Source organism: Mustela putorius, unplaced genomic scaffold (assembly GCF_011764305.1).
Source record: "Mustela putorius furo isolate JIRA1106 unplaced genomic scaffold, ASM1176430v1.1 tig00537227_pilon_pilon_pilon, whole genome shotgun sequence".
Taxonomy (NCBI): Eukaryota; Metazoa; Chordata; class Mammalia; order Carnivora; family Mustelidae; genus Mustela; species Mustela putorius.
Window position 1 is genome coordinate 23,640,666 of NW_025422368.1, and position 14,706 is coordinate 23,655,371.

The following is a 14,706-nucleotide window of genomic DNA, read 5'->3' on the forward strand; positions in this document are numbered from 1 at the left end:
AGATAAAAGTCAGGATTAGACTTTGCTAGACAAAATTTTATTTAACAAGACTCCTATAGTGCTACAGCATTATTCTAAACATTTTTAGGAAGATGAACTCATTTAATCCCCATAATAATTCTCTGTGCTGCAATCTGTTACTATTTCCATTTTATAGGTGGGAAAATGAGGCCCAGAGAGCCTAAGCCACTCGCCCAATGTTACAAAAGTAGCAAATGGTAGAGCTAGTCTGGCACCAGGGTCCGTGCTGTAACCTACCCCCTTACAACTCCTCTTTCTGTTGTTGTTTTCTGGGTTATATGAGAAATGGGGTTTAGGGGTGTCTGGGTAGCTCAGTTGTTAACATCTGCCTTCAGCTCAGGTCATCATCCCAAGGTCTGGGATCAAGTCTCCCTCACACCAGTCTCCCTGCTCAGTAGGAAGCCCGGTTCTCCCTCTCTTCTTGTGTTCCCTTTCTCACTGTCTCTCTCTCTCTCTCTCTCTGTCAAATAAATAAATGAAATCTTAAGAAAAAAAAGAAAAAGAAAAAGAAATGAGGTTTAAAGGGTTAATTAGCCCATGTTTGGTGGGCATTGGAAAGTATCTGGGAAGGAGGGGAGTCTTGCTCAATCCTTTTGAAATTGAAGGAGCCTAGAACTTCCTAGATCAGGACCAGAATGATAGGCCTCAGTTATTTTGTTAGAACCAAAAGTAGAAAAACTTATCTAAAAAACATCTGTATCACCTTCTCTTCAAATCTTTTGTGATTTTATAATGCGGCATTCCAAAACAATAATTATGCAGAATGTAATTTTTTTCTCCTTCTTGGCACCATTTTGCTGTGAAGTAACTCGAGTTAATATAACTTAATGAGAGGGGCTCTTGGGTTGCTCAGTGGGTTAAACCTTTGCCTTCAGCCCAGATCATGATCTCTGGGTCCTGAGATCGAGCCCTGCATTGGGCTCTGCTCAGTGGGGAGCCTTCTTCCCCCTCTCTCTCTGTCTGCCTCTCTGCTGAGTTGCATCTCTTTCTGTCAAATAAATAACATCTTAAAAAATATATATATATATATGTATATATATATAATTTAATGAGAAAAGATTTTAAACTACATTTATAGAGATATGCTCTTTTAAAGGCCCCCAAAGTTTGCTATCTGGGCTTCAATTAATTCTAAAAAATCCTGTCCTCCTAGAAAAATGACAGCATCTTCCTGCTTGTTTTCCATCAAAGTTAATGAATATAAATAAGGATTAATTTAAAAGCAGTCTGTCCTTAGGGATGCATGGGTGGCTTAGTTGGTTAAGTGTCAGTCTTTGGTTCAGGTCATGATCCCAGGGTCCTGGGATCGAGTCCTATACCAGGATCCTTACTTATATGGAAGCAAGTTTCTTTTTTTGTTTAGTTCCATCCACGTCATCGCAAATGGCAAGATTTCATTTCTTTTGATGGCTGGGGAGCCAGTTTCTCTCTTGCCTTCAGCTCCCCCTGTTTGTGCTCTCTTTTTCCCTCTCTGACAAATAAATAAGTAAAAGCTATGGAAAAAAAAAAAGCAGTCTATCCTAAAAGCACCTCAGAACAGGCAGCTAAAACCAGTCAAAGACTTGGCCCACTGTGATGAAGATACGTGTTAGAAGCAACAGAAGAAGTGATCAAAGAACAGAACTCCTCAGAAGTCTCTGGGATTGCAGGCAAGGCAAATTTAGCAGGAGAGATTAGCTGTTCTGAGGAGAACAAAGGCTCCTTCTGAGCCTCACCAGGGCTGCCCTTCTATGGGGAAGTTTTGTGGCAGCTCCTTTCTGCTATTATCGTTCCAGGCCCTGGAGTTCTCCGTGCCGTTTAAAACTGTCAGCACAATGTGTAAAATTTAATTCTGACAAGTTAATAAGCCCAGCTGGCGGTGAACTAGGAGGAAGAGAGGCCTATAACCAGGCTGTGGGAGAGCGGAGGGAGCACACGCAGAAGAAATGACCGACAGGAGGCACGCGCATTGGATTTTATGCCATCGTATCATGTTTTAGAGCTCGTTCAGATCACTTACACTAAATCAGAGGCAACTGCAGGAAAATTGAATCTGCTGTCCTGAAAACATTGTTTTGCTGGATTGGACCGAAAGTTTTGTTTAGGGGAAGACTTGGTTTCCATACTATCTCCCTGCGTCCCTCCTTTGCCCCCCAAGGGGACTGTTTTGGAAGCTCCCTGGGCTGCTTCTAGTGCCACAGTCAGGTTGCAGCCTCCTTTGCGCAGCTGAGAAGGGGGAGGAGTTTGGAAATGTCCAAAAGAGGGTCACAGGCAATTCCTCCCTATCCTAGCAGCTGCCTTCACCAACCAAATAGTTCAGCAAGCTTAATAGAGAGAAACAGACTCACTTTGTGTAGTCTAAAAGAATGGAAGTGACAGCAAGAATCAGCTGAAAAATGCTAAATGAACAGACTTAGGTTTGACCAACATAACATTATTGGGTGGTTTCGTTTCACTTCCGCCGGCCAGAAGCCAGGCTGATTACCTGGTAAAGGGACAGAGAGAGGAGCTTGGAGGATTTGTGGGGCTGTCACTTCCTTGGTTTCACTACTTCAGGATTGTCTGTCTAAATTTCAGACATTTGAAGCCACATACTCTGAATATCAACCCAGATTTATTCTCTGCATGGCCTCAAGACTGATGGAAAACGCAGACTTAGAACTCGCGCGCTGAACCCAACAGATGGAAAAACACTAAAGAAGGGTTCCAAGCAAATATTTTCTTTTTCTTTTTTTTTTTTTTTAAAGATTTTATTTGTTTATTTGACAGAGAGAGACAGAGAGGTCACAAGTAGGCAGAGAGGCAGGCAGAGAGAGAGGGAGAAGCAGGCTCCCCGCCAAGGAGAGAGCCTGATGTGGGGCTTGATCCCAGGACCCTGGGATCATGACCTGGGCCGAAGGCAGAGGCTTAACCCACTGAGCCACCCAGGCGCCCCCTAAGCAAATATTTTCAAAGATGCTTTGGTCACTCTTACTTTGTTTAAAAAAAAGGGGGGGAGGTAAAATTATCCTTTCATTCATTCAATCAAGCTGTCATTCAAATATTTATTAACAAATATTATCAAATATTTATTTAGTGCTAAGTGCTGGGAACATCTAGAGGTGATTAAGACAGGTCCCCTAGCCCTTCTGGCTTTTAAAGTCTATCCAAGGAAGCAGGTTTGGTCAGAGACATGCCCTTCCTTTTTGTTTTTTGTTTTCCTTTTCATTTAAATTCAGTTAATTAACAGGGACGCCTGGGTGGCTCAGTCGGTTGGGCGTCTGCCTTCGGCTCGGGTCGTGATCCCGGGATCCTGGGATCGAGTCCCATATCGGGCTCCTTGCTCAGCGGGAAGCCTGTTTCTCCTTCTGCCTGCTGCTCTCACTGCTTGTGCTCTCTCTCTCTCTCTCTGACAAATAAATAAAGTTTAAAAAAAATAAATTCAGTTAATTAACATATGGTATATTATTGGTTTCAGAGGCACAGGTCAGTGATTCATCAGTCTTATATAATACCCAGTGCTCATTATCTCAAGTGTCCTCTTTTTTTTTTTTTTTTTAAGATTTTATTTATTATTTGACATTCAGAGATCACAAGTAGGCAGAGAGGCAGGCAGAGGTGGGGGGGAAGCAGGCTCCCCGCTGAGCAGAGAGCCCAATGTGGTGTTGATCCCAGAACACTGGAATCATGACCTGAGCCAAAGGCAGAGGCTTTAACCCACTGAGCCAGCCAGCCGCCCCTCAAGTGCCCTCCTTAATGCCCATCACCCAGTTGCCCCATCTCTTCACCCCCCTCCCCTCCAGCAACCCTCAGTTTGTTTCCTATGGTTAAGAGTCTCTTAAGGTTTTTCTTCCTGACTTTGTCTTGTTTTATTTTTCCCTCCCTTTCCCTATGATTCTGTTTTGTTTCTTAAATTCCACATATGAGTGAGATCATATGATAATTGTCTTTGTCTGACTTATTTCACTTAGCATAATACCCTCTAGTTCCATTCATGTCATTGCAAATGGCAAGATTTCATTTTTTGATGGCTGAGTAGGATTCCATTGTGTGGGTGTTTGTGTATAAATATATCACATCTTCTTTATCCATTTATCTGTCCATGGACATCTGGGCTTTCTCTGTAGCTTGGCTACTGTGGACATTGCTGCTTTGAACATTGGGATGCAGATGCCCCTTCGGATAACTACATTTGTATCATTGGGGTAAAACCCTAGTAGTGCAGTTGATGGTTTGTAGGTAGCTCTGTTTTCAACTTTTTGAGGAACCTCCATGCTGTTTTCCAGAATGGCTGCTCTAGCTTGCATTCCCACCAACAGTGTAGGAGGGTTCCCCTTCCTCCACATCCTCACCAACATCTGTAGTTTCCTGACTTGTTAATATTAACGGTTCTTACTAGTATGAGGTGGTATCTCATTGTGGTTTTGGTTTGTACTTCTCTGATGCCAAGTGATTTTGAGTACTTTTTCATGTGTCTGTTGGCCATTTGGATGTGTCCTTTCAAGAAATGTGTGTTCATGTCTTCTGCCCATGTCTTGATTGGATTATTTGTTCTTTGGGTATTGAGTTTGGTAAGTTCTTTATAGCTTTTGGAAACTAGCCCTTTATCTGATATATATCCCATTCTGTTAGTTGTTTCTTGGATTTGTTGACTGTTTTCTTTGCTGTGTAAAAGCTTTTAATCCTGATGAAGTCCTACTAGTTTATTTTTGCTTTTGGAGCAAATCTAGCAAGAAGTTGCTGTGGCCAAGGTCAAAGAGGCTGCTGTCTGTGTTCTCCTCTAGGATTTTGATGGTTTCTGATTTCATGTTTAGGTCATTCATCTATTTTGAATCTATTTTGTGTGTGATGTAAGAAAATGATCTGATTTCATCCTTCTGCATGTGACTACCCAATTTTTCCCAACACCATTTGTTGCAGAGACTGTCTTTTTCCATTGGACATTCCTTCCTGGTTTGTCAAAGATTAGTTGACCATAGAGTTGAGGATCCATTTCTGGGTACTCTGTTCTATCCCATCATCTATGTGTCTCTTTTTATGCTCTTCCTTTTGTGACCATCTTTATCATGCAAGCCTTGTGCTTTCTGTAACTGATGGACTTGGGGGACAACAAAATACAAGAGCAACTATCATTTATTACTACCCACTAGGTGTTTTACATATGTTATCTCATTCAAACCCTGATAACAGTCAGGAATGAAGTACTACAGGGGGAGAATTGCAAATTAGAAATGCAAATACCTGTGCATGGTAGGATGTTCCCAGTGGTCTGAGAATGGAATGTCAGCCCCTTTTGACCTCTTCCCTGGGTACTTTTGTTCAGTTCACAGGTTGCACAACTATACTTGGCAGAAACGTAGTTAAGAACTAAAGTATCAGGCAACCCTCTCAGGTCCCCTCCCTCTTTGGGAGCTTTGTACCATCACTCAATAAACCTGCTCTGCTGCCCACCAAAAACAAAACAAAACAAAACAAAAACAAAAACAAAAAGCCACCAACAAAAAAACCCACAACTAGTTAGAGTATCATTAACTTTGATTCACAAAAAAGAAAACTGAGGTTTAGAGAGATTAAATAACCTCTCCAAAAGCATTCATTTCATAATTGGCAGAGCCTTGACTCAAAGCCACATTTGTCTGGTTCTGAAATCCTGTTATCCCTCTGCTATTTCACTTTGCCTCCTTGTTCTTTTGCTCACCACCAAATCTCCCACTGCTGAGGCAATAATGATAGCATTCTCAAAGGGCCTGTTACTTCCTATGTGTGCTCTCTGTATGGTCTTGGAAGTCTTCCCCTCCATTCTTTCTTATCAACATTGTTCGTATAGGTATGCCTTGCTTTTCGAAAGTTTGCATTACATCACCTCACTTTTTTTTTTTTTAAAGATTTTATTTATTTATTTGACAGAGAGATCACAAGTAGGCAGAGAGAAAGAGAGGGAAGCAGGCCCCCTGCCGAGCAGAGAGCCCAATGTGGGGCTCAATCCCAGGACCCTGAGATCATGACCTGAGTTGAAGGCAGAGGCTTAACCCACTGAGCCACCCAGGCGCCCCACATCACCTCACTTTTTTGAAAGACCTACACTGGTACATGTTTTCGCTAACTGAAAGAAAGCTGAAGACGATTTTTGCTCTTAGGAGAAAAGGCAAAAATTGAAAATAGTGTTTAGCATTCGTTTTGTGGCCAGCTGTTAGAAAGGCAATAAGAGTGACACTGCCAAGCTCCTTCCCCAAGAACTTAGCACCTCAGCATCAAGCTGCTGTAGCTTTGAATGGCCTCTGTGGGCATGAGCTTTATCTTGATTTGTTTGGTGCATCTTTTAGCAAGATGTGTCTTAAGGTATCAGATTGGGGGGTTATTTTGAGGGTCTGAGAATGCTCAAAATGTTCCATATAAGTTAATGGTAATTGCTTCTTTGCTTTATGCCTTTCCTTTGAAAGGTTTCATAGGAATGCTCTGCTTTTGGATAGCGGGGGCAACCTGTAATGTAAATACTGCATTTTTGGGGCACCTGGGTGGCTCAGTCATTAAATGTCTGCCTTCAGCTCAGATCATGATCCCAAGGTCATGGGATTGAGCCCTGCATCAGGCTCCCTGCTTGGCAGGAAGGCTGCTTCTCCCTCTCCCACTCCCACTGCTTGTGTCCCCTCTCTTGCCATGTCTCTCTCTGTGAAATAAATAAATAAAATCTTTTAAAAAATACTTCATTTTCATTATTGGTGATGCAATTTAAATCCAGGTAATTTAAACAAACAATACAAATGTCATTTTTAATTTTTTTAAAAAAGGTTTTAATTATTTATTTGTCAGAGAGACAGAGAGAGAGGGCACAAGCAGGGGAAGCAGCAGGCAGAGGGAGAAGCAGACTGTCTGCTGAAAAAGCAGCCTGATGCAAGACTTGATCCCAGGATCCTGGGATCATGATCTGAGCCGAAGGCAGACACCTAACCGACTGAGCCACCCAGGTGTCCCTAACATGTTATTTTTAAGCCCCACCTATATAAATCTTGTGGATAGAAGTAACAGATTCATGAGTTAATATGTGAATGTGTACAAAGATAATTTAATCATTCTTTTAAGTAGCAGTCTGCCTGTATGGAGGGTTTGCTTTCACCACTGTCTTTCAAGACCACCCCTGAATGAAAATGTTCTGGGCAACAGTCCATTGTGCACCCCTACAAACTTCTCCAAGCTGATCTATCTATGAACCCAGCGTGGGTTTTTCTTCCTTTGTTAGGTGGTCACAGGAACACTGTAACAAGGAAGAGGTGCCAGTCTGTACACAGCACGGTGATCCTGAGGTCTTGGGTCATCTCTCATGTAGCTTCTTTGTGCTTTCTGCATGTTCTCGAGCAGCCTCCAGCAATCTTACTGTATGTTGTTCCTAGGCCCCCCTCACCGTATAAGTTGGGGAGCTGAGAGCCTTCAGCTCATGGTGAGCACGTCTGGCCACACGGACCCTTGATGTCCTACAGTGAGGTATACGTGCTATCTTGGGCCCAGCAGCCTTCCAGGAGCTTCCCTTCCCATGCTGTGTATAGTTCTCTGCAGCAAATGGAAGAGCGTTGCTTTGAGAAGCCGAGATGCTGCGTGGTGGTCCTGTCATTGGGACTTAATCAAAGAGCCCACGTGACCCCTCTTCCTCACATGGCCTTGGATCTGCTGGCACCCATGGCCCAAGCAGCAAGGCTGCTTTCACGGAAAACTGGACCTGCTGCAAAGCCTTCTCCTGTTGTGAGCTCTACTAAAGCTAGAAACCTTCCAGGTCACCTTATAATGGCTTCACGCAGTGGACCTCAGTGTGGAACATTCTGCAAGCAAAACCTAAGAGACCTAAGAAGTGGTGTGCTGCTTGCTTACAGGTAAGAAGTACTTTGGGGGACATCTCTGCATGGCCTGCACTCAAATGTCTTTAGATCTTCACAGGGTTAATTTCTCACCCTCTGGATTATATATGTCTTATAAGGCACCTAGAATGTATCCCGCATCTTGCTTATTAACATGTATCCTCAAAATATTGACCAATGTAATTTCTGTAGAATGTACCTAAAGTACAGCTCCTTATTACTGGAAAAGGGAGAATTTACATAGTCTTGGGACAAGCCTGGGAATATATACTGTTGTATATACTGCTTTTCACTCTACTTTTTGATTGATATGGAAAGGAATATACTCACCAGACCGATAACCATGTGGTGTGTGCTTGAGGCCCTGCTAGTCTGCTCTCACGAGGACTCCACATCCAGCCTGGGAGCTGTGACTGGTGCTTTTCCCTTGTCAATGTCTAGGTGGTACACATCATCCACAATCTGGTTTCTGTCAATGCCAGGATGGTTGTTTAATGGGAGCCACGCCTCTACATCCCTTAAATCTTTGAGGTTCGTTCTAATCTCTGCCATGCCCCTCTGAGATGTGATATGGGTTTTTATTTAGTATCTTGACTGGATGGGGCGACACAAAGAGTTTCAATGCCTCACACTTAGGCTTTCCTACTACAAGAGCTCTTATGCTAAATGAAAAAAGGAAATAAAACTTGGGTTTTACCACATTCTTTTTTTTTTTTTAAGATTTTATTTATTTGTTTGAGAGAGAATAGGAGTAGTGGGGAGGGGCAGAGGGAAAGGGAGAAGCACACTCCCCACTAGGCAGGGAGCTCGATGCAGGCGGCAGGACTCCATCCCAGGACCCTGAAATAGTGACCTGAGCCAAAGGCAGATGTTTACCTGACTGAGCAACCCAGTGCCCCATTTCACCGCGTTTTATTTAAGAAAAGAGTCATGACTTGAAGCTGGTATTTCAATCTCTCAACTTTATACAATGCTATGTGAGGCCCCGTCTTTTTTGCCCCAGTGCTCATCCTCTTATTTCATCTTTTTTTTTTTAACTTCAGTTTGTTCCAGCACTTCCATAAGCATTTTGGCTTAGCGCCAGCGTTCTGCCCCTGGCTCCTCAGCTGTGGCCAGTGCGATGCCTGCAGCAACCTTCTTAGCCCTTCTGGCAGATGTGCAGACCGGAAATAGGAGGGACTTAGTCCCCTTGACCAATGGGGAAGGGAGCTGTGGTTACATCCTCCTGCCTGATGTCTCTTAAGCAGACCAGGGCGAGGTCCACTCTACCTGGCTCTTTAGACAGATTTCTAGAGAAAACGTCTTAGTTTCCCACAGTGGTGATCAGCTTTATGACACAGTTAATCTTTGATTTGGCTTTCCCTCCATCCCATCTCACTCTTCCACATCCCCACACCTATTCCCTGGGGTGGCTTACTAACTAGAATAACTGCGTGCAAGCTCTTGTTTCAGGATCTACTGTGCGAGCTCGGCATGGCATTTTTAATGTTAGGATTTATCATGCTGTTGTGGAAAATCAGACAATACCTGGAGACACTTAGAAAAGCTCATGTAAGATCTACTATCCAGATCTGTCACTAAGCTTTCTAGGCTGTTGTCTATGCATATGCTTTCTAAAAAATGGAACAATATTTTTAAAAACTTATTCTCATTTTTTATACTGCAGACATCTTTTCATGTTCTTCATAATTTTTATTTTTTATTTCATTTAATTTTTTAAAGATTTTATTTATTTGAGACAGAGAGAAAGAGAGAGAGAGGCAGACTCCTCGATGAGCAGAGAGCCTGATGTGGGACTCTGTCCCAGGACCTGGGATCATGACCCGAGCTGAAGGCAAACACTTAATTGACTGAGCCACGAAGGTGCCTCTTATTTATGATTTTTAAGAAGTGGCTGAATAGGCATGGTATTCTATAGTCACAACTGATTCAACACTCTCTCACATTTGGATGTTAGTTTTGTTTCCCCAATTTGTTATTCTAAAGCAGTGCTATAATTTACATCCTTAAAGCTATTTAAGAAATAGCAATAAGTATGGTACCGCTTTTATGTGGACTATAAAGAAAAACCTGAATTCATAGAAACGGGTTGTCAGGGGTAGGGGACAGGGGAAAATGGGGAGATGTAGGTCAAAGGAGACAGACTTTCAGTATTAAGGAGATGAACTTCTGTGGGTCTAGTGGACAGCATGGTGACTACAGTTAATACACTATTGTGTACAGTTGATCCGTAGCTTACAGTCGTTAGACATACGATTTTTTGACTCTATGATGGCGTGAAAACAAAGGCAGGCAGTAGAAACCATACTTCAGATTTTGAATTTGGATCTTTCCCCTTTTCCCTGGCAGCATGAGGTATGATCCTGTCTTATGATGCTGGGCAGCGGCAGCCAAAAAACTTAGAACCATTGCTCATCTGTACAACCATTTTGTTTTTCACGTTCAGTACAGTATTCAACATATTATGTGAGGTATTCTACATTTTATTATAGAAGAGGCTTTGTGTTAAATGATTGGCCCAACTGCAGGCCAGTGTTAAATGTTCTGAGCACGTTTAAGGTGGGTGAGGCTGTGCTGTGATGTTCAGTAGGCTAGGTGCATTCAATGCAGTTTTGAGTTGTTATATTTTCAACTCACAGTGGGTTTATCGGAACATAACCCCAGCACAAGTTGACGATGATCTGTACTTGAAAGTTGCCAAGAGTAGATCTTAAGCATTCTTACCATTTTTTAAAAAAAGGGGGGGATTAACCGTGTGGGGTGATAGAAATATTAATTAATTATCTCAATCTTGGCAATCATTCTATGAAGTGTGTATCTCTATCAAATCATCACTTTGTACACTTTAAATACGTACAACTATATTTGTCAATTGCTATTGTCAATTGCTATTCTTCAATGAATTTGGAAAAAAGATTACTAGAAAAAGACATACATTTGGAAATTAAGAAATGTGTAAGTCAAAGAAGTAAAGGGGAGAATTAAATTTATTTATTTTTTATTAATTTTTTTAAAAATTTATTTGACAGATAGAGGTCACAAGTAAGCAGAGAGAGAAGGGGGAAGCAGGCTCCCTGCTGAGCAGAGAGCCTGATGCGGGGCTCGATCGCAGGAACCTGGGATCATGACCTGAGCCGAAGGCAGAGACTTTAACCCACTGAGCCAACAAACTTAGTCACCCAGGTGCCCCTATTTTTAATTAATTTTTAAAATTAAATTTAAAATAAGGGAGAAGTAGCAGTATATCATAATGGTTGAAAGCACGGGCTTGGGGCACCTGGGTAACTCAGTGGGTTAAAGCCTCTGCCTTCAGCTCAGGTCATTATTCCAGGGTCCTGGGATCAAGCCCCACATTGGGGCTCTTTCCTCCTCACTCTTTCTCTCTCTCTCTCTGACTACTTATGATCTCTGTCTGTCAAATAAATAAATAAATAAAATCTTCAAAAGAAAAAAAAAAAAAAGAAAGCACGGGCTCTGGGATCAGGCTGGTGGATTTAAAGTTCTGGATACTCTATTAGTTATATAATTTTTAACAAGTTGTTCAGCTTCTCCAAGCTTCAGTCTCCTTGTGTAAAAGTGTTGTAATAAAAAATAGGTCAGGGGTGACTAGGTAGCTCAGTCAGTTAAGTGTCTTCCCTTGGCTCAGATCATGATCCCAGGGTCCTAGGATGGAATGAGCTCCACCTTGGGCTCCTGCTCAATGGGGAGCTGCTAATCCCTCTCTCTCTGTTCCTTCCACCTTCCTCATGTTGTCATCTCTTGCTCCCTCATTTATTTGACAGACAGAGATCACAAGTAGGCAGAGAGGCAGGCAGAGAGACAAGGAAGCAGGCCCCCTGCTGAGCAGAGAGCCCGATGTGGGGCTGGATCCCAGTACCCTGCGATCATGACCTGAGCTGAAGGAAGAGGCCTTAACCCACTGAGCCACCCAGGCACCCTTAAACAAAATCTTTAAAAAATAATAATAATAATAGGTCATACATCATAGGATTACATGAACATTCTAAAGTAATTTATGTAAAGTACTTAAAATATGCCTGGTGCATAATAGCTGTTCAATAAAATTTAGCCATGATCATCATTATTATTCTGTGAGCATTAATTCATAGAAGCATAATTGTTTGGCCTAACAGTATGCACTTTTGAGGTTTTGATATATAAATTGCCAATTGTCAGCTTAGTATTCGTAGTCACAAATTAATATACATACTGTCATTGAAAACAGCAATATTTCCATGGGTTTTAACATGTGTATTGTTTTAAATATGAGAGACTAACTATTTTTAAAAATCTCATATTTTATTTGGAAATAATTCCAGGAGCTGTCTGGTTCCATCTTATGTCAGTGAGGATAGACTTGTCTATGCTGTGGCAACAAACAACCTCATAATCTTGGCAATTTACAGCAACAAAGGTTATTTCGCACTCATGCTGCATGTCCAATGTTAGTGTCGTGGTGGTGGAAGGGAACATGTCTCCTCTTTATAAATTATGGACTCTGGCTATGAGCAGTTCCATCTTGATAGATACTTCCATGATCTATGAGGTAAGAAAAAGGGAAAGTGGCAATACTTACACTGACTCTTAAATCTTCTGCCGGATATGACACACATTGTAGAGAATCAAGTGATTTGTGACCTGCCTTGATTTGTGGACTACCACAGATTTACTTGTTTTTTTTTTTTTGGTTGATTTTCAATTTTTTTTTAAAAGATTTTATTTATTTATTTGGCAGAGAGAGAGAGATCACAAGTACACAGAGAGGCAGGCAGAGAGAGAGGGGGAAGCAGGCTCCCCGCTGAGCCAGAGAGCCCGACATGAGGCTCCATTCCAGGACCCTGAGATCATGACCTGAGCCGAAGGCAGAGGCTTTAACCCACTGAGCCACCCAGGCGCCCCTGATTTTTAATTAAAGATTTTACTTATTTATTTGAGAGAGAGACAGTGAGAGAGAACATGAGCAAGGAGAAGGTCAGAGGGAGAAGCAGACTCCCATGGAGCTGGGAGCCCGATACGGGACTTGATCCCAGGACCCGGGCAGTCATCCAACCAACTGAGCCACCCAGGCATCCCTGATTTTTAATTTTTTAAATTTAAATGTTACTTCTTTTTCAAAATAGGTAATGTATTCACATGGTTCAAAATTCAAAAGCTACAAATGTTAGAGTGAAATGTCTATGTCTTTCTGTATTTCTCCTTCCCTGAACACAAGTTTCTTGTGTTTCTTCCAGAAATATACTATACTTATACTTGATTAGCAAATGTGTGTGTGTGTGTGTGTGTGCGCGCGCGTGTGTGAGGTAACAATGCTAACCTCATTTGAACTTAAAAGTAGGCATATGTTTTTGCACTTTTATTGTGTGTTTAAAACCTTGTTTTTTTAACATGTTTTACTTTTCAAATTCAGCTTAATTTCAAGCAGCTGTGGTAATAAAAGATTAAGCTGATATGTATTAGAGGCGTAATTCTGGTTTGTTTTTGGTGCTTTGTTGCTCTAGCCTTCCTATAAGCCCTCCTTTTAAAAAAGATATTATAACATAATAATAAAAATTTAGGAAAGTAGTAGTGGAGGATCACTTATAATTTCACTACTATAACGGTAAATCTATTTTCAGTTTTGCAGATTCCTATCTGCTGGTCTCTGAGGGGAGCCAATAAATACTGTTCTCTGTTTGCCCTCAGATCCATTATCTAACCTTTAGATATCTGCTCTGGGCACTAGGGAGTTGACCCCTATGAATTCATCAGCCATCTTCCCTAGTCCTCTCTGACTTACAGTTGGGTTTGGCCGATGTGAGGCACTAGTAGAAGCTGGAAGTTTGGGCTATCCCAAACTTCCCATCCCCAATTTCCTCTGTTTTTGAGCTACAGTTGAGGTGATGACTGAGTCCTTCTATAACTATAGCTCTTGCTGGTCCTTATTTCTCACAGTGCTCTGGTTAACCATTCTCTTCTCGTGGTAATGGCTTCCTGCCACTTCTAGTCCCTGGGAGCCTCAGTATCTCCCCTTTTTGAAAAACAGCTTTATTGAGATATAATTTACATACCATGCACTTCATCCACTTGAACTTTAAATTCAACATCTTTTGATATATTCACAGATTTCTCAGCATCTCTTTGTGTTTCCTTAACCTCGCTCGTAACATTTTTAAAAGACCCTACATTTGAACTTTCTTCAGATTTTCATCCAAATGTGTTTTCCTTCCTGGTGGGACAGTCTAACTGTACACATTTATACACATAATTAGTATGGTACCATGTCATAAGTAAACAAGAGCCAGTTGTTACATTTTTCAGGAATTTTGTGAGCTGGTTACTAAATACAACAGCTATGAAAAAATAAGTAAACTTTCAATTAAGTTAAGAAGGTAAGAAATGAAAAAAAAAAAAAAAAAAGAAGGTAAGAAATGCTAAAAATCACTTCCTGGGACTCCTGGGTGGCTCAGTTGGTTGGGCGGCTGCCTTCGGCTCAGGTCATGATCCCAGCGTCCTGGGATCGAGTCCCACATCGGGCTCCTTGCTTGGCAGGGAGCCTGCTTCTCCCTCTGCCTCTGCCTGCCACTCTGTCTGCCTGTGCTTGCTCTCACTTCTCTCTCTATGACAAATAAATAAATAAAACCTTTTAAAAATCACTTCCTGATTATTTTATTTCCTAACACTATTATATGTATGTCATGAGTTTATTTGCATCTACTACATCTATATGATGGAAACACTATATAATGTTGTTCCTGTAGGTATGTTCATCTCTTCCCATTGTGTATTCAATGATGTCACATTGCTTGGTTGAAGTTGGCCATGGGGGCAGTATTTCCCCCATAGAAATCAGTTAATGATACAAATCATTTTTGTTTTGATGATTGTCTAGAATTAAGAAAAG